General features: G+C 38.2%; 1 protein-coding gene across 4 annotated transcripts in view; it reads right to left on the reverse strand.

The window, feature by feature from the left end:
• FBXW7 (F-box and WD repeat domain containing 7) overlaps positions 1-19,352 on the reverse strand; it is a 192,518-nt gene that overhangs the window by 47,448 nt on the left and 125,718 nt on the right. The gene's annotated exons all lie outside the window — the stretch shown is intronic.

Consider the following 19,352-nt stretch of genomic DNA (forward strand, 5'->3'; position numbering starts at 1 on the left):
GGCCGAATCCAATCCTCTCTCTTTTGGAAGGCTTTTTTCTTTATCTGCATCTGGCAGTTAGTATTAGTCTAGTTTTATATCTACCTAAATATGCAAATAAGCAAGCAAAGTGTCTTCAACTCCTGAGGAGAATTTGTGCTCAAGGATATGCCATACCTACAGAGATCCCAATGAGTGGTTCAAATACAGTTAAATCTTTTCTCTCTACTGAGGTACCATCAGACTTAGCACTTGATGAAACAGAACATGTAATGGTCTCCAAAAAAGACCCCAGCACGGAACCAGCCTACTGATGGTGTCAAGAAATTTTTTGAGGGTAGTTAGAAATTAGACAGACAAAGGCTCCTGTAATATCACCCAGCTGGGTCTCTGTCACATATCTAGCTTATGCTCTCTAATGTAAGTTTGAACAGTAACATCTACATTTGAGCAAATCTGGTCCTGCCCAACAAAAACCTCAGCCTGAATGAAATTATCAACTGATTCAATCCAGACAACACAAGAATGTCAGGAATGCAAATTAACCACTTTATGCCCCTGACAGGTCTTTCTAAAACTTCTACCAGTTCTTCTGGCTTTTCATCTCCTCAAAACAAAACCACAGTTCTCAGAAATACACTGGAAGAGCACACAGCTAAGAAAAATTTTCCCAGTGCTCAGATGTTAAGACTCGCTCCTCCCAGCATAAGTGTCTTCAAAATGTTTTTAAATGAAAGGGAAAAGAAGAGCATCTTGCAGTAGTTTCCATATAATGCAATTATACAACCTTTTATCTGTGTGGATGCCAGCACGGAATCACATTATTCCTTTAGAGGCCTTTGGGAACGAGGTGAGAATATTATCTTGATCTGCATTAAAGCAGTAACAGAATTGAGTATATTTGCTTCTTCATGTTAAACTAATTTTAAGGAGCTCCTAATACATTTGTTAGCACTTTTTGGGAGTCATCTCAAAGCTGTAAAGGAAGAGAACAGATAGTTCAATGTGTATAATAAGGGCTTGTCAAATAACATCAATATTCCTTGTAATAAGATCGTCCTTTCAAAGAAAGAACTACTTAGAGATATGGTAGAGATCCCAGCTCGGTGGGACTGAATGGATTGAGGGGCCCACATGCTGAGGGCTTAATTAACCTAAAGGAGGAAAGGACTAAAAACTTGGCTAGGAATCAGACTGTTTCTTCATGTTGCCATTTCCACCTTTTGGTTGCAAAGAAACCCTGGGGCAATGTCTGAGAACAGCAAGTCTACAAGCCCACACTCTCCGTATCAATGCCCGTATACAGACAGAGGATGACTTTAGACTACATCAGAAAACTGCAGTTGACAAGGTAATAAATCTTTTAGAAGAGGAGGATAATGCGAATTTCCCAGTTCCAAACCCATTTTCAGACCCATTTTCAAATCTGTGGGAAGATGACCACTGACAATCAAACATGTTTTACATCAAGAACAATCCTAGACCAGAGGTCTGTCTACTCCAGAAACATTCCTCATGCCTACTGCCATGTCCTCCTAATGAAATGCCCACACCCCTCTACAGATTTCCTCCACTGCAAGACAGTGTACCTTTCATAAGCTTTTCTGAAATAAACTAGTCAAAACCAGCTCTCCACATGGAAAGCCATAGGCACATCCTCTTCTGGATATAGCTGTACCAGAAGAGGAGGTTACTCTTCCCTCCTTAACCTATTTCAGTCAGTGAGCTAAGCTGGCTTATACAACTATATATAGTAGCAGATCTTTGGCAATAAATACAGTTTTTTCCCCTTAAACAGGCTAAGAAGTGATGACATGAGCAGCTTAAGTGGCAGATCTGAAACAGCAGAAGTCTGCTGGCAGGATGCATGACAAATACCTGCAAGTATCCTGAAGGGTGGCAGTTTATTCAGCCAACATAGCTGAGCTGGAAGATGACATGTTCACAGTACCAACTGGTCAGACTCACAGAAGCCAAAATACACTGGAGTCCCTATTGGTAGGATAAGTGATCCGAATTCATTGTGAACTCATGGTACTGACGGGATTTGGACAGAGATCTTATAAACCCATATTACTGCTGCTTTAACCTTTAAAACCTCCTAAATCTGATACCTGCAAAGAGTGGTATACCTGACTTTCAAGAGTGGCTTTGAGAAATTCTACATCTAAATGACTTAGTCCATCATCAAGAGATCTGTTGTAAAATTCAGTTGTGTTTGCTATCCACTGTTGCAGTTACAGGACCTTCTTCCTACTCTCAGGATAGATATACGAGAGGCCTAAGTTCTGTTAATACATATTAGTAAATACAGATGGGGTCAGCTCGTAGACAGCTAACAGCAGCTGGTTGCAGTGAAGACTTGGATTCACGGTCCATTGCTTTCTCAGTTTATGAGACAGGTTAGAGAAGCAGTGAGAAACAGCAGCATAAGGTTTAATACATACTAGCAGTTAAAGTATAAACTTTTCAAAGGCCCTGGATATATGCTCTGAAGCCCACTCCACAATGATTGCCTTACTATTGCTCAGGCCAAATAAATTAAATTGCACTTTCATTCTGCAGGCATAAAATGATACATCTGAGAAAGAAACTCTAGTAACTTTTATTGATGCGTTTTGGAAGTGGGTTTGGTTTCACCAGATGGAAAGTTTTCTGGTGAAATCAAAGTCATTCTGCTCAGATATTACTCAATAACATGCATCTGTATCCACAAAAACCTTTCAATTTCAAAACCAACTAATTTTTATTAAGGAAGATATATACTCCAAACCCACTGATGAAGTATCTACAATATCTTCAAGTCATACATTTCCTTCACCACCTTCTACAGATCTTGTACTGCCACACCAATTCACAAGATGATTTTACTTCAGAGCCCTTGCTTCTGCTATACCAATGTCAACAGAGCCTCCCTGAGACTCCCCTACTACCCTCCACACTGACATGGTTACATTGCTTGTGCTGTACCAATGGAAGCAGCACCCACCAGGCTTGCCTGTTGTCTGACACTCACCCTTTCCTCTGCAGCCCCCTCCACCCGCCAGCAAAGCAGCTCTCGTGCTAACAGCCTGACCTAATCCACTCCAAACAAGCAAGCCAGGTTGGCAGAGCCTTACTATTTAAAATATCCTTTTCATTTTGACAAACAACTTTGCCAGCAGATTTGAGAGGGCATTTCCCTTAAACAGAGGGCTTGTGTCAAGCTTACCCAAGCAAACAATCTACGAGACTTAGACATGTATTTATCAATGACTGCAAGAGTGTAAGCTGAGCCCCTGGATTTTGCAGAGACATGGCTGCAGAGCATTAGCATATTCCTTCTACCAGTTGTGCTGTCAGAGCAGAGTGCCCACAAACAGCTGGAAGAAATAGTATCTTAAGCTGTCAAAGCCTCTTGTTAGGACTGTATCTGAGCTCTTTGCCAACAAAAGCTCTCTTTGCCCAGGTCAACTGTAACCAAATGAAGGGTTTGGTTACCTAATAAATAGGAGGTGAAAGTTGGGACTTTTCAAGGCCTAAGACCTTATGGCTACATCAGCAAAGCTATTACACAAATGATCATCACTTCTATGGAAAGTATTCTGGCAGAAGCAACCATACTCACTTTTTTCTTTAACCAGAAAATCTCTGTATGCTATCATGAAGGAATATGCATTATTCATGTGATTTGGCTGTAAAAGTGTAAGCTATCACAGATGACCTCTGACTGGATAATGAAAAATAGTAGGGTAGGCTACAACTTAGACCATACTTTGCCAATAAAGATACAAAAAAAAAAAACAAAAAACAACCCCAAAAAACTTTGACAAAGCCTAATCTGCTTATAGAAGTTTAGGACATCTACTGACGTGAAGGACACCTTTAAAGGCTGTATGTCTGCAAGCTCTTTAAGAAATCCACTCATGTACAGAATTCTGCAATATGAAAAAAATCCTGGGAGGGAGAGTTCAAATATACAAAAAAGTACAAAGTCAAAGACAGCACAAAGAATTTATGACCTTCTCTATATATATGTCTTTTTTTAAAACTGTTTGAATACCTGATTTTTTGCTTCCTGCCCCACGCCCCCCCCCCCCCCTTTTAAAAATCTGTTCACTGGTAAATAAACAGAACTGGCAATTCCTCTCTCACCTATTTTTGTGAAGTCATAATAATAAACTATTTCTTTTAACGTTGCAGTAGACATGAGGCAAAAAACTGTTACTTACTTGAACACAGTGGATTTATTTTAATAATTATTTTATCAATAAAAACATGGATTTATTTAAACATGGTACACTTTTTTTGAGATGAGAAAGCTCCTCTTACCCCAGAAACAATTCTCCTTCCATTTTAGCTAGGATCAGTTTCTTGTGCCAAGGTGTGTGCAAAAAGCAACTTACACAAATATTTTTATCTAAAATTCTCAAGACAGTAATTGCACAAATAACTTTACAAAAGGAAGTGACTTTGTCTATAATCAGAGTCCAGAATTTGATGCTAGTATTTAAACAATATATAACAACTTTACCACTCAGAAATATAACACAATGTTGACCTCAGGTAATAGTCAGAGACAGCTAACTTTTCTTGTATGTTTGGAAAAGAAATCAAAATAAAATAGTAGGAAAAGATACTAGCTTTGCTTTTGAGAGCTGAGAGTAAAGAATTTCTATACTTATTTTTAACCTGTGTCATATCTGAATTCAGCTATTATTATTTATGTTCTTTGAGTTCCAAAAATGAATGGGAACTTTACCTTCAGAACACCAGAAGCCATAAAGACAACACACAAAGAACTGGGAATGTCGTGGAGAAAGTAACAAGAGCGTAAGTCTGAAGTTCAGTACGTGTCTCTCTCCGTTATCAGTGCATGATAATTTTCTGCTATTTTCTGCAGAGGCTTCTTTGAACAGAACATTGAAGAGTGATTATATGTCCAAACCTTAGCAAAATGTCAAAATCCACTGCTTCATTGTATCTGCAATTACAATAGTTTCCTCCTACACATGGGATAGGAAAAGATACAATTTTGTATTCATGGTGTTTCAAGTACTCTGTTTTAAGTTGTGGCTTGATGTAAATCAGTTATTTGCCAACCAGAAAGGCATTATTATAACCTCACATTTTAATAAAACTGGCATTTTTGTTCTTAAAAATACAGCTTCAGATCTTGAATGCACTTCTAGAAACTGAAGATTTTTAAACAGTTAGTGGCTCTCACTGTGAAACAGATACCATGGCCAACTGCTTATGTCACCACTACGGCAGGGACAAAAGACAGCAGACTGGGCTCCCCGCTGCAGTTTCAACTCTACTCAAGTTGCAGTGAGAGAAAAGGCCTTTGGGGAGAGAGGCTGCAAAATCTCTATTTTGGCCTCAAAGCTTCTCCCCTTTGCCAGGGCCAAAGCTCACGCCTCTGAACTCTGGGGTCTGTCCAATGCCAATGGAAAAAGCAGCCGTACCTGACTGGGGTGATCCTGCCTCTACCTCCCACCTCAGGTGCTGCTCTCGATGCCAGATGCTAGATGGAAACCGCAGGCAAACCAGACCTGCCAGTCACTGGCACCAAAGCAATGTTCACACTGCTTCCTAGAACTCCCACCACTGTGACAGTTTTCACAGTGAAGGTGAATTATGCCCTAACCTGCAGGCTGAAGGTTATTTTTCATAGCACTGATAACATCTTCTGATGAAACAGAACTGAAGTTTTAATATTGATTTCTTTCTGTATTTTGCATGGACCCTCTTTTTTTGATGTGGACCACCACCTGGCAACTTGTTACTCAAAAGAAACAAGCTCTTCAGCTAAGATGAAGTATACTTCTCTTCCTTTTTAAATCATGCTACTGTCTACAGACAGTTATGATAGTATTTTCTTCTTTCTGCTGTAGAAAAAAAGGATCACCCTTTGAGCTTCAACAGCCAAAAGCATTGTAAAGATTGTACACAATCTATACAGTTCCCCTTGTAGAGGGAACACATCAAACAGAAAACTTCTGTCAAGAATGCACAGCTAAACGTTGATGGCCGATACAACGGTATTTAGTCAGCTTTTGTGCACTGGCTGCTGCATAGCTGAATAGCAAATCTTACCACAACCTTCTTGCCAGGAGATTTAGCTCTCCTAAGAGTTAGGCTTTGATGCGTCAGAGAGGAAAGGATAATTCTTGTATTTTCTTTGGAAACAATGCAATTGTGATTGTGAGACATACTTGTCTGAATTAGATGTATAATACCAGGTCTCATAAGAGATGCTCTAAACTTCTAAAGCTTGCCTGACTGTGATAGGAGCTATTAAGGCATGTGCTTTAATGGATAAGAAATACGACAACTCCCACAGAGAATCAACTGGTGCTGTGCTGGAAGGACTAAAAGTGCAGTCCTACCGTTGTACTTGTCCTCACAAAGGGAAAAACATGGTTCACGTTAACAATTCCAAAAGTGTCTGTCCTGATTTTTGTTGAGAAATACACGAGTGAAGATCTTTGACTTCTTATATCCCTTCTGAAATAATTGATTAATTAAACTGAGAACTTTTTGGTATTACCCAAGTGTAGGTAAGAGAGCATTTGCAGTGCAAATGTTAACCACTATTTTGAATCTGGTGGCACCAAAGAGATGCTTGAAATAACAGAAGCATCAAGTAAGTTCACCACCAGCTTCACCAGCCTGAGAACCATTGCTCCATCAGCCAGCATTTGACTGTGTTAGCTCTGCTCCCCAAAATGACACATTGGACCTAGATTATTGCCACCTTTGTGAGACAGTTTGTTTGTTCTTAAACCTTGACAACTAGGGAGACTGAAGAGACCAAAGAATAATAATTTGCCCCCAAGGTAAAAAGGTCAACTAGCAGCCTACTGAGTGGATTACCAGGGAGCATGGGTACCCATGGACCAGGTGTCACACCAAAATTCAATTTCTGCCTGGTAAACCACACTGTCTGATGTACATTTTTCATCTGATTTATAGCACACACTGCAACAGGAAATTTCTGTAACCAAGATAAAGGTGATTACCTTTCTGCTTTGGAAATAGCTGAGCCCATGATGGCTATTACTTATAAATTCCTCATCAGATGAAGTTTTCAGCTAACCAGAATAAATCTATTATCCATAGTTTCAAGACCTCAGTGAATCACTGCATTGCAGCCAATGGAGGCTGTACTCTTACTCTTCCTGGTACACACTGCCTAAACTAACATGGACCAGAATAAGTGCTTTCCATTATTCACAGCTGACGTGTCATAATAATTTGTCTGTCTGTTTCACAAATGGGGGATATCTTTGTATTTCTCACATTGTCTTCAGAGGGGACAGGGTATTTGTTTCTTTGTGTTTCTCATTTTGAATTAAGGCCATTTTCAATTCTTTTATCAACATTATTCCCAGAGGACAACTTGCTCCCCGTGGTATTCTCTTTCAGTACAGGCCTTCAGGATGACTTCTCTGACACTGTATATCCACCCTGAGCTTACTGGAAATCACAATATGCTGAAAAAATGTATCAAGTTGATTCAGCTTTCCCTCCATACATCTGCAAAACTGAAGTGAAATAGGACTGTATTTCCATCTCTCCTAAAAATGAATGTAGGTTGTAGGAACAGAAATTACTGAAACAGTCACTAGTCATATGCAAAAGGAGAGAATGGTAGGTAGATTAGGATTGTGCTAAAACCCCTCTTGAAGAGGCTTCATAGGAACAGGCTGTATAAATTCTAAATTTTTATAAAAGATCCTTCAAAACCCGAAGGTACTTGCAGAGATTGCTCAAGACCTGAAGCAAGACAAAAATGTAGCACCTGCGACTTCTGCACAGCCTCACAGAGTGTATTTACAGGACAACATCTAAGAATTTTACTTGACCAAAGTTATGGACAGCTATTTGATGACTGAATGAATAAAACTGAAGAGAGTGGCACCAATATAAAATTAGAGAAGGGCATATGTCAGCAAAGTGGATTATTTCAAGGCTGGTAAATAAGGCTACTAACCACCCTCCTTCAGGACTTTGACGCTGTTGCAGGCATACCTTGCCTAGTGGTATTTCCACCTGCCGTACATCTGGCTATACTGCTGTTTCAACAATACACATGAAGGGCCAACACCGTGACAATTTCCTTATTATTTTAATTTGCCTCTTATTTTTTTGATTCAGTTTTCCTAATTGAATACTAAGCATCAAAGATGATTCATCACTGAAGGAACACTGAGCTCTTGAGTATAAAGTACAGCTGTTAACACACACTCCAGGGATGCAGGACTGATGTCTTTTTTTTTATTTGGTAACTTCACTGGGTTGGACAACTTGTCCAAACCCCAACACGCTGAAGGGCCCACCAGCAGAGTTCTCCAAATCAGAAAAATTCCCAGCAGAAAAACTGAGCTAAAAGCCTGTCTTTCACTATGGAAGCAGACAATCTTTTCACAGAAGTGAAAAACTTCAAGAGGATGTTCTCTGTTGTCAGTAACTGACAACTTTGGTTTTGCCTGCAAAACACAGGAAGCATCCAGTGCAGGAGATCCAGGACCTCAGCATAACAAAGACACAACCACAACAAAGTCTGTAAACACTGTGAAGTTTCAGTAATTTCCATCCTTTCAGAGAAAACTGTCTTTGATGTGTTCTCATTGCCAGTTAGTTGCTTCATTCTACCTCATCTACAGCAGTGTCTGCTGTCTGTCTGCTTGTTTGGAATGCTTCTTTTGGTCTTTAATGCAAGATCATCTATTACCTTAAGGGCACTTAAGATCCTAACACAAGCTTTATTACAAAACTCATGTGTAGCAGGCAAAGATAGATGGCCCAAGATCTCTCAATCTTTTCAAATCTGTACACCTACCAATTCTGAGCACGAAACATTAATTAGACGTTAAGCAACATTAGCAGTCACCCACATTGTTTTTTAAATAACATGGAAGAGACAAACAGATACACCTGTAAAAACTGTAATAATGCAAAGGAATTCTGTAAATTTTTCAAAATTTAAGCTAGGAACATGCAAGGCTTTCCAAGAGGTGATTCTTAAACCACTTTAAAGATGTCATTTTCTTCTCATAAGTCTCAATCATTTAAGACTCCCTACCACAAATACAAAGATGATGTCACAGATCTGGAAGATTCTATCTTGTACCACGAATGTAATAGTTTTGTATTTAGTGCGAAAAACATCTAGTTTTATCTAGACATTCTGACTTCTTTTATAGCAAAAACTTAAATTATTTATCAACCAAATACTCCTACTGAATTGGTTTTACACATGAACTGAATTCAAATTAACACTGAAATTACACCATGCTTATAAACATCCAGACATCGTATCTTATCAGTTCCCTGTTACCACCTATCCACAGCCTGCAAAGTACCTAGTGCTTTTTGCTATGCAAGAACAAACCACCAAGTTAATTTACAGTTGCCCTTCTTAGTTTACCTAAAAGGTCTTCTGAAATATGCTTGTAGAGTCTCATTTATCTCTACTCATCAAACCACTTCACAGGAAGCTTTAACATTTCCTTAACTTTAAGCCAAAGGGTTGGGCACAGTGCTGAGAAGGGTCCTTGCTCAACATGCCACCTAGTTGTCACACTTGGACACCATGCAGCTTTTGTACCGTGTCCTGCCCCATGTTTAGCTGTGCCAGTGGAAAATGCTACCATCCCCACTGCAGAACCAAAGGAACAATCCATACGAGAATTTTTAAATCCACTGTAGGCAAAATTAGCTGGGTTAGCGCAAATCACCCATTTAAGTTGGCTAAGCTTTCCTGGCTGATTGCCCCACAGCCAGTGTGGGAGCTCTGTTGGCTCTAGTGAGGCCATAACTGCCACCAAAGGGGCAATAGCAACCAGCTAGGGGGAGATAAAGGTTTCCAGTAGCACAGATTTTAGCCGAGTGAACGTCTGTCTACAACCTCCAGCATGTGATTTTTAATCAAAGTAGCGATACCAGCACAAGCAGTCATAGGAGGGCATTTACAGTGACAGAAAGCTTACATCTGCTCTGTATGTGCCACAGATAGATGTTCACTCTGAACAACTTGGCCAGTTAAAGACTTTTTACCCCGGGGTATTCTACCACCTTTCTGCAAGAGGTTACTGACCTTGGATCTTTGCTGCTCTTTGATCTCCTTCATGCAAAAGATATTCCAGGTAGCTTAAATCACTTTTGATAGCCTTTTAAACTTAACTAACTTTGCCTAGAGCAATTTAGAGCATTTACAGGATCCATTTGCCAGCAAAGCGGAAGGGAGGAAACAACTTATGGCAGAGCAGCAGTACTGGGAAAAGAGGGAGAAAGGAGGAGGGTGGGTTGCAGGCAGAGGTGTGCAAGTAGAGTCTCCAGCCAGCAAATCTGGATCCAGAAGAAGGCAGCTGTTCATAACCTCTTCTTGTACTTTTGTGTAACTGCATTAAGACAGATGTGTAAAAGCAAAGTGCTAGAGTTCATAAACCCAAGGGGTGGAGGAGAACTACCCCTGATGCAGCAGCTATCACAATAGGGTCTTACTTTGGCCATCGCTTTTTTTGTTGTCCTGCAATACACATCAAGCATTCTAATAAATTATATGGATTTAAAGAACCTGAACAAGTTGCAGTTAGCGAATTCTGCGCTTTGCTCTTGCCAAACACAGAATGTGCTTAAAATATAAAAGCTAACCAGTGAACAGCATTTAACTTGCAACTCAAAACACATATAAAGACCCACCTTAATCTGCAAATTCACCAATATAATTTCAAATGTGATCACTTTAACTTATTCAAAGCAGAAGTCCTTGCATCACATTTTCCACACATCTAGCTCACGCTATAAAGCAGCAATGGTATTTTGCAGCTGAACAGCATTGTTCTTGAAAATCTCTGGATGCTTTGTAACTATTCTTGAAATAAACTCTGGGCAAATAGTTAAGTAGGTAAGAAGCATCTCAACTTGATTTCTTCTCTCCAGAACATAAAAATCTGGCCTATATTGTACAAACATCTGCTAGCATCAGAGCTTGTCTTCTGACTTCCAGGCATTGGCTTTAGGAACTACAATAGTTTGCTGAGCTGCAGGGCCAACATCAGCAAATACAGCATGCCTCCTTATTATCAGTGAAGCAAGGTTTATGGATAGAAGCAGTATCTTTCACTACCCCAAGTAATATAGTTGGGACAAGGGGAACGGGAGGGGAGGAGAGCCAGAATTTGAACTGACAAAGTTTTAGGTATGCTTCTGAGACCACCTGGTCTGCTTTTAGGTATGCATCTGAGACTTTGTGGTTCCCAACTGAACAGAAAGGGTGGTGTTAACAAGGAGTCTCCAGTGAGAAAGAAAGGGGTTAAACAAGAGAAAAAAGCCCAAGATTATAACATGCCATGAAATCAATACCTCTATTGAGTCTATGGTTTTATTGTCCCAGGCTCAATGCTTTGGAAAGCATTCTGTAGCTCTTCCTGGAGGGTTACGACAGAGAGGGTCAGAGACAGTGTGGGTACTCTGAGAAATGTTAACCCACTGGTGTTTCCATCCATCAGCTGTCAGAGCACTCCATCTGTTCAAGGGGATTGCTTAGTCACCTCTGGGTGTCCCAGGGGGCTCAGAGCACTGCACGAAATGCACCAAATTCCAGGAGGAAGCCAGGAATTTGATGATCCTGTTACAAGGGCCATGCATTAGACCCATGCAGAGCTGTGCTAGCACATACCAATTACCTTGTATTTCAGACAGTAAATGATTAACATGTATGTCTAAATGCAGAACACCTGTTCTCAGCTTGCACTTAGCCTCAAAATTTTCTGCTTCCACTTCAGTCCAGAAAGAGCAGCCCACATGCTCAAAAGCTTGTCCCGTCTTCCCAGCTATGGTAACTGATCCAGTAGAAGATGTACCAGCTCCAGACACAAACTTTGTTCAATTATCTCTTCGGATCATCTCAGCCAGTGCAATACTACCCATACTGCTAGCAAGAGAATCAATTTCCATGTATATGTAAAGGGTTGCCTTCTGGCAAAGATTTATATAATTGTACATAATGTGAAGTTCAGTCGCAACATCAAACGGAAAATTATTTTTCCTTTCATGAGAACTGGGACTTTACTGTTTGTTCACTCGTTTGTTTTGGCAACAGCTCTGATCACGAACACAGTATACAATCCTATGGTTTTTTAGAAAACCCCACAAACCACATCAGGAGATGCTAAAGGAAATGAACCATAAAGCGGGGGCAGGAGGATAATATCTAACATTTCTGCAAACAATCCATTTGTCACTTTCATGGACCAGGGTTAATTAATATTCTATAAAGGTCTTCCAAAAGCTGAATACCTCTCAAGTTCTGAATTCATGGGGCTGACCTTAGACTTTCTCAGAATGATTTTTAATGCAGTCTGTTATCAGCAAAACCCGTTTAAACACATGCCCCATCTGCCAGTACCCCATTTGCAAAAGAGCTTCTTATACTTGCAGACAGTAAAGCTTCTGCCTGCTTCCCTCTCTCCTCTAAATACCAGCTGTATGGTAATGAGCACAAACAGCTGAAAAATACTGCACAGTAACAAAGCTGGTACGAAGCGGGCAGAACAACGCTTCCACTCAATGAAGCAGTTGTAGCATGAATTTAGCAGATTAGCTATTGAACAGGGGTGGGGGGAGGTTTGGAAAAAATGTAAAGGGTCTGCACAGATAGCAGGAAAATGAAAAGAGACCAAAGGGGCACAAGCTACCAAAAGAAAAGCCCAAATTCTAAAGTACTTTTGTTGAACTGCATGAACCGATTCTTCAAATTTTCTAAGGCTTACTCCTTGTGTACTAATGATATGCCAAATGCTATTCTGATCATTTGCAAGTTCAGTTAGTTTTTAAAGGAGGCAACTTGTTAATGAAAGTTTTCCATTCATTAACAAATCCCTTCATCGGCTAGGGGCGGGGGAAGTCTTTAAGAACAGGAACATGCTCTCCTACTTTAGTTTCTGGTACTTTCAGCATGTGTGACCAACAAGCACCATATTATCTATTAACTTTTTGCATAATAGCCCTCTCAGCCTACCCATTTTCGTAAAGCCATTTTTAAAACGCTGACAACATCCACACTACCCTCCAGACACTGACAAGCTTTTTAAGCAGTAAGCATAAAAGACACTTGCTTTTACAAAAATTAGTGCATAACTGCGTTCAGCTGACATGCATACAAGGCATGCAGTTGAGTATTTGTTTATGCAAGTAGCTAATTAAATACACACTGTTTGCCTAAAGTCTAAAAATTGTACATGCACTTTTGCTCTTGAAATGGCATGCATCTATCTACTGACAGATGTGAAAGATGCGTGCAGTTTTGATACATGACGTGAAAATACATCTTGTTTGAGATTTCCTCATGGCATTTAGAGTGTTACTGTTGCTTTTGAAGAACTGGAGCCTAACACTTTCTAAGAAGAACATGGAAAAAGACAGTGTGTTGATACTGCCCAAACAAGTGCTCTGTCAAAAGTCTGATACGTAGGGCTTTGGATCTTTCTGAATTCCTAATTCAAAAGCTTGTTTCATTCCCTCAGCACCCTAACATTTGTCTTTTGTGACAAGTAAGGCAGTAAGATATTTTTCAAAAATTCATCTAGTAAGACGTACTGCAATAAAAACACTATATTGCTTCTAAAAGTAGTGAAGAGTGAAACCCCCCATTTTGGGGGAAAATACATTTACCTCTAAGGTCATCATAACGCAACTCCTAAGCAAGCATACATAATCTTTTAACCTTTATACATTGCACTTAGAGAGTTGAACAGAACACACATACAAAACCGGCTGTGTTACTGGCTTCTTTTCACGGGTGATCATAGCATAAACAAAAAAAGTGAAAGCAATTTTCTCAGGGCATGAAAGAGCTTGTCATGTGGCTATACAATGGCATTCTCAAATGACATTTTTATTGCTCACGTCTATCATAACCCTGTAATAAATAGAAGAAAAAAAAATCACTCTTAAAGTTCACTGGAAGTCTCCACCTAATTTCAAATTTTAATGTAGGTCAAATCTATTGAATTTAAGTTAAAGAATGTGTACCTTGATCTTTCCTGGAGATTTCTAGCCCACATATATTTCATATTTTAAGCACCTCAAGGAATTAATAAAAAGTTTATCAAAAGACAAAATGGGTAACAGACATTTTGAACACAGAGTTGCATTAAAATATTAACTAATGATTAATTAATCATAAAACACTTATTGGCTAAAGTCTATATATTCATTATCAGTCGTTAAAAATATCAGTGGTTCCTGTAATTGTCTGTACTTAAAAATTATCATAAATATCACTCTTAGTTTTTATTTTTTAATCTGTTCTCTAAACTAATAAGCACCAGGATGAAAACTGTTTGCTTAAAAACACTAGGTAAATGTAAGTATTTTATTATGTGAGAAGGTACAGTACTTTATCAATGGAAAAATTATCTGCCAAATTTACTTTGATTCTTTCTAGACATATATATTCCTTCAGCTCATCAGCACTCCAGGAAGAATATGATACTACAGAAGCGCTGTATCTAGATGGTATTTGCTATGCTATTAACCCAGGTTCACCTTGCTTTTTATCTTCAAAGGAGCCTGAGCTTCTCAGTATAATTATTTACATTTTCAGACTATGGTCCTGATGCACAGAGTGGGGTGCTAAAGCTGAGTCAATGAACAAGGAAAGCCCCATTTATTCTGGAAGATTTAAACTTGAAAGGTGCAAGATTTTGGCAAGCTCCATGTGAAATTTTCTAAAATTCAGTGTTTTACTTCTTAGAAACAAAATTACACATTCACAAAAACAAACCTAAAGTTGCCTACAAAAAAACCCCAAAAGCTCCACCATAAAAAATTCAAAAAATACAACACAGCATGCAAGAAAAAGCTTGCCACTGAAACTGGCAGAGGTACACTCACTCATTCCTAAAGTTTAACCTCAACATTTTTGTATCATTATTGTATCATTTGGACAGAATACCAGCTACACCAAACAGAACACTGTCAAAAGAAAAGACTGGAATGAATGTTGGCTCTGTTGATAAAACATTGACGTCAGAAGTAACCACAGAATCACAGAAAGGTTTAGGTTGGGAGAAACCTTTAAAGATCAACTAGTCCACAACCTTCCCCCACCATGGGCAGGGACACCTTCCACTAGCCCAGGTTGCTCAAAGCCCCGTCCAACCTGGCCTTGAACACTGCCAGGGAGCCACAGCTTCCCTGGGCAACCTGTGCCAGTGCTTCACCACCCTCATCGTAAAAAATGTCCTCCTTAGAGATAAGGCTTATATCTTTAATCATTGTTTCAGACCATACAACCCAAGATGATGACCCTTCTGTTTATGATGAGACACTGTTTGAAGAGGCACTGACCCAGTGGCTGCTTTGGATACCAACTTATTCTACTTGAGAAGAACATATCAGGCATCCCCAGTAGTTCAGTTCTGCAGCCAGTGCTTGTCCATACTCTTCTAGCACATGGAAACCTTTAAACACTAACAGTCCTGAAAAAATACTGAATATTATCTATATTCATGAGTATAAACAGTATTTAGGAAAAAACAGTGACTCATTTTAAACAAGCATGATCTTAACTGTATTGACATTTCTAGGATATATCTTTAACTTAAAAAGATTAACATACTTCCCTTACAAGTAATGCATGTATACACAACAGATAAAATAATCATATTTCAAACAGTGATCTTCCAGAACAGACTGAAAAGATGAAAACAGAAAAAGATTTATAGATAGCACGACACTGCCCCTTCACGTCCACTACAGAAACAACACCACAAAGTGTATGATCTGAAAGAATTCACTGAACAGTAACACGGTAACTATATTAAACTGCAATTTTCTTAAATTTTTATATTGGACAGCCCCTCCCTCCCCCAATAAAACATACAGATAATGGAAGATAATTATAAAAAAACTGAACTTTACTTCAGTTGGAAAACCTCTTTTTTTTTTTTTTAATTTGATATTCATAGGTAGTCCTTTCTCTTAAAAAAAAAAGGTATTAATTTTTCTACCTTGAGTAAACGGTGGATTAAAATTTAAGAACAAAAAAAATTCAGTTAAATTTAACATTTCTCTGGGGAAAAAAAAAAAACCAACCACCACATACTAAAATGAATATACTTAGCCATGACAGAATGTTTTAAGAATGGAACAATAAAGATTGCAACTCTTAATGGCATGAGAAATTGTTTATGAGTATCTAAGCCATTTCATACTTCTTATAAATTCCCTCAGCTTTTTAAATAATACAATCTTCCCTCAAGTGCCCCGTCTCTCCTCATTTAAAAGTCAATTGATATTTTGATTTTAATTTAATGTTAAATTTATTGTTCTGATTGGTATATGGGTTTTTGTTTCAGGTAGCATTAAGCAGAACGTCGTTCAGAAACTTTAGATTGGATTAAAAAAAAGGTGTCCCATATCTCCACAAGGCACATCCCTCAGAGTAACATGAGCACATGCACCAGGCAGACAAGTCCACTGTATATATAAAAGCATTACGCAAGACTTTTGTCAAGTTAGGAATAATGTTTTCCAAAGAGTAACCTAATAGTTTCTTAATTTGTCACTGCCTTCTTGTAAAGACTATACTTTGAAAACAATTTTTAAAAAACCCAAACCAGTATATATTTACACGTTGTGGCCAAGATATGAATGTAGAGTCATGGATCATTTCTAAAAGACTTAGTAGGATAACATGTTTTCTGGGAAAAACACAACTAGAAAATTGCACAGAAAATGAGGCAGCTGGCATCTTCATTTGGTTTGCAACTAGATACCTAATAACTACAAGCACACAGTATTTCACAAGTAAATGGCACATCCACACAACTTGAAAACCTTTCCTATGGCAAAGATGAAATTTACTCACAAATAATTCAGTCTTCTAATGCGTAAGCCCTCATCCCCCTCTCCCCTTTATTCCCCTCTCTTCATTACTAGTGATACTAGTTTTTGATAACCTTCTTGCTGATTAAAACTCTCATCCTTTTCAAAAGAACTTAAATCAAATATAAAAGCAAGAAATGTATTGTAATCTATTTCCTCTCTCTTCAATACAGCATTTCAGTTTTGAACTGAATACTAATCTTGAGAAATTGAGGCGCACTAGTCCAATCTTCATGCTGTTCTTAAACGACATAAAAGACAACAAGATTCTATTCTGAAGAAAAAAATAACAGAATAACAGAAGGTATTACTTTTCTCTATGTTCTACAGACATGTGGGAAGACAAAAGTATAAGAAGCTATATTCTATTTCAAGAGCTGTAACTTGCTTGCATTTGAAAACTGTAACCAAAAAAATAAGAGGAGCAAAGTATGCTGTAAATAAATTTATTACATTAATAAACATATTTCTGACATGTTATTAAAATAAATAGTGCTTGGTTGTGTGTAGGACTATATGTTACACTCAGCATTTCTATCCAGACCTGCTGGGATAAGTCTTTTGCTATTTTAGAATGAAGTATATTACTCCTTCATGTTAATAGGGGGAAAAAAAAAAAAAAAAAAAAAAGTACGTTCATACCATTTGTTCTGATAAACTAACAAACATATTTTTCATCTCCAGAAATTCATGGATGACTTTTCTGCAGAAAATCCATAAAATATAGAAATAATGGCAGAAATTAAGTTCTAGCTCTTTTCAGTTCAGATCTCAATATGAGAAAAGGGAGAAATTCACCCCTTTTTCCTTAAGAAACTGGTCTTTGTCAAAAAGGTTACTACAGTAACTTGGGGATTTCCCCAGTATTATGAAATACCTCTCAAGACAGGACTAGAACTTGCAGCTCCCCCTAGCCCTTCTTATAATATGATAAATTGGTGTAAAAGAGGTGCAACATGGCAAGGACCTTACTGGACGTCATTGTGATCCAAAATTATATTTTCCATTATGAAAACAAAATGGGGTACACAATGAATCAACAAAACAAACCATTACATTGTTTTAAAAGCTAGAATGGCAAAAATTGCAGGCTTTTAGAATTTATGCTCAAAATATTTTATTTGCTGCAAATGTTATACATAAGCATAGCCTTAATTAGAAAATATGCCTTAGAAATCTTCTGCTTACAAAATTCCCTAAATCTATTCTGTCCATTACATTGGAATGATAATTCTAAATAAATGGTACATCAGAGCTCTTCCTTCTGTGCTCTTATTAAATCCATGGGACATTTCAGACATACTGTAGCTCACAAGAACACCACAATATCTTTCTGGGTCAGGCTAAAAAAATCCATCTAGCTTAGCAGAGTGCTGATAATTTTCATCCTAGACTAAAGCCATGTCTATTAGACTATACCAAGTCACTTGCATACAAGCATAACTTTTTCAAGAAGGAAGAGGAAAAATTAAGTTGAAAAAGGGTGCAAACAGCTCTCTGAATGATGGATTTTGGAAATTTATGCACTTAGAGACTTCAAACTTCAGAGCAATTTGCATTCTTCACATTGATGGTAAAAAGGACACTTAAAGATGATCTCCCATTTTTTTAATTCACAGCAACTCCCCCATCAGATTTTACTACATTATTATTACTGTAGGTTTGTGTGTTTACACATATACTATGTATTTAAGAACCCAGCTTAGAAGGACTTCTTACACACCTTCTTCAGGGTCAGGATAGGGCATCCCCACACTAACAAAGTGTTGTAAGAAATAGTTTCTAATAAAAAATACCATAAATAATGGCATGCTACATATAGCAAAAATCCATTTTCCCATAACCATAAAGATAATATCCAAAGGATTCTCTACTAACAATGGGAAAATGAAATTCAAGTTTTGTCTTGTTACTACATGCAAGTAGAAACAAGGGGACTTAAAAGACAAGACAGTTGTTTTATAATAAATCTTGCAAAACAGTTATTACATTTATTTTGGTGGCAATATCTGGGCCATTATGTATTTTATCTTCTCCTCTGACTAGTCATATGATTTTTAACACAAAAGTGTCAATCACCATGCTACATGAAATCTTTCCACTAAAGCGTGCATTCTGAGCTTTGAAGTGAAGCTGACACGCAAGAGAACCACCAAGACCTCTTTGGGGTTTTCTCTTCTATGAAAGAGGTTGCTACTTACCAGTTCACTATCAGGTTAATTTCAAATTTTTTGGTGAAGAAGAGGGGGGTTGTATTTCTATCATACTGGTGGCACCTAGAGGTCAGATCTCTGTAACTACAACTACAACCGATCCAGCTTTGACTCTGCAAGCAAGGCATAAAAAAGGGTTTAAAAAGGAACTATGGCATAGTTTGACCGTCCAACACTCGGTGTCAAGTCTTCTTTTTAAGAAATGAATGGATTCTCAAGCAAGTCATGATATATTTTTTTCTCAAGAATATATTCTTGTTAGAGAGACTTCACTGTATA

The sequence above is a fragment of the Athene noctua genome, chromosome 4, assembly GCF_965140245.1.
Source record: "Athene noctua chromosome 4, bAthNoc1.hap1.1, whole genome shotgun sequence".
Lineage (NCBI taxonomy): Eukaryota > Metazoa > Chordata > Aves > Strigiformes > Strigidae > Athene > Athene noctua.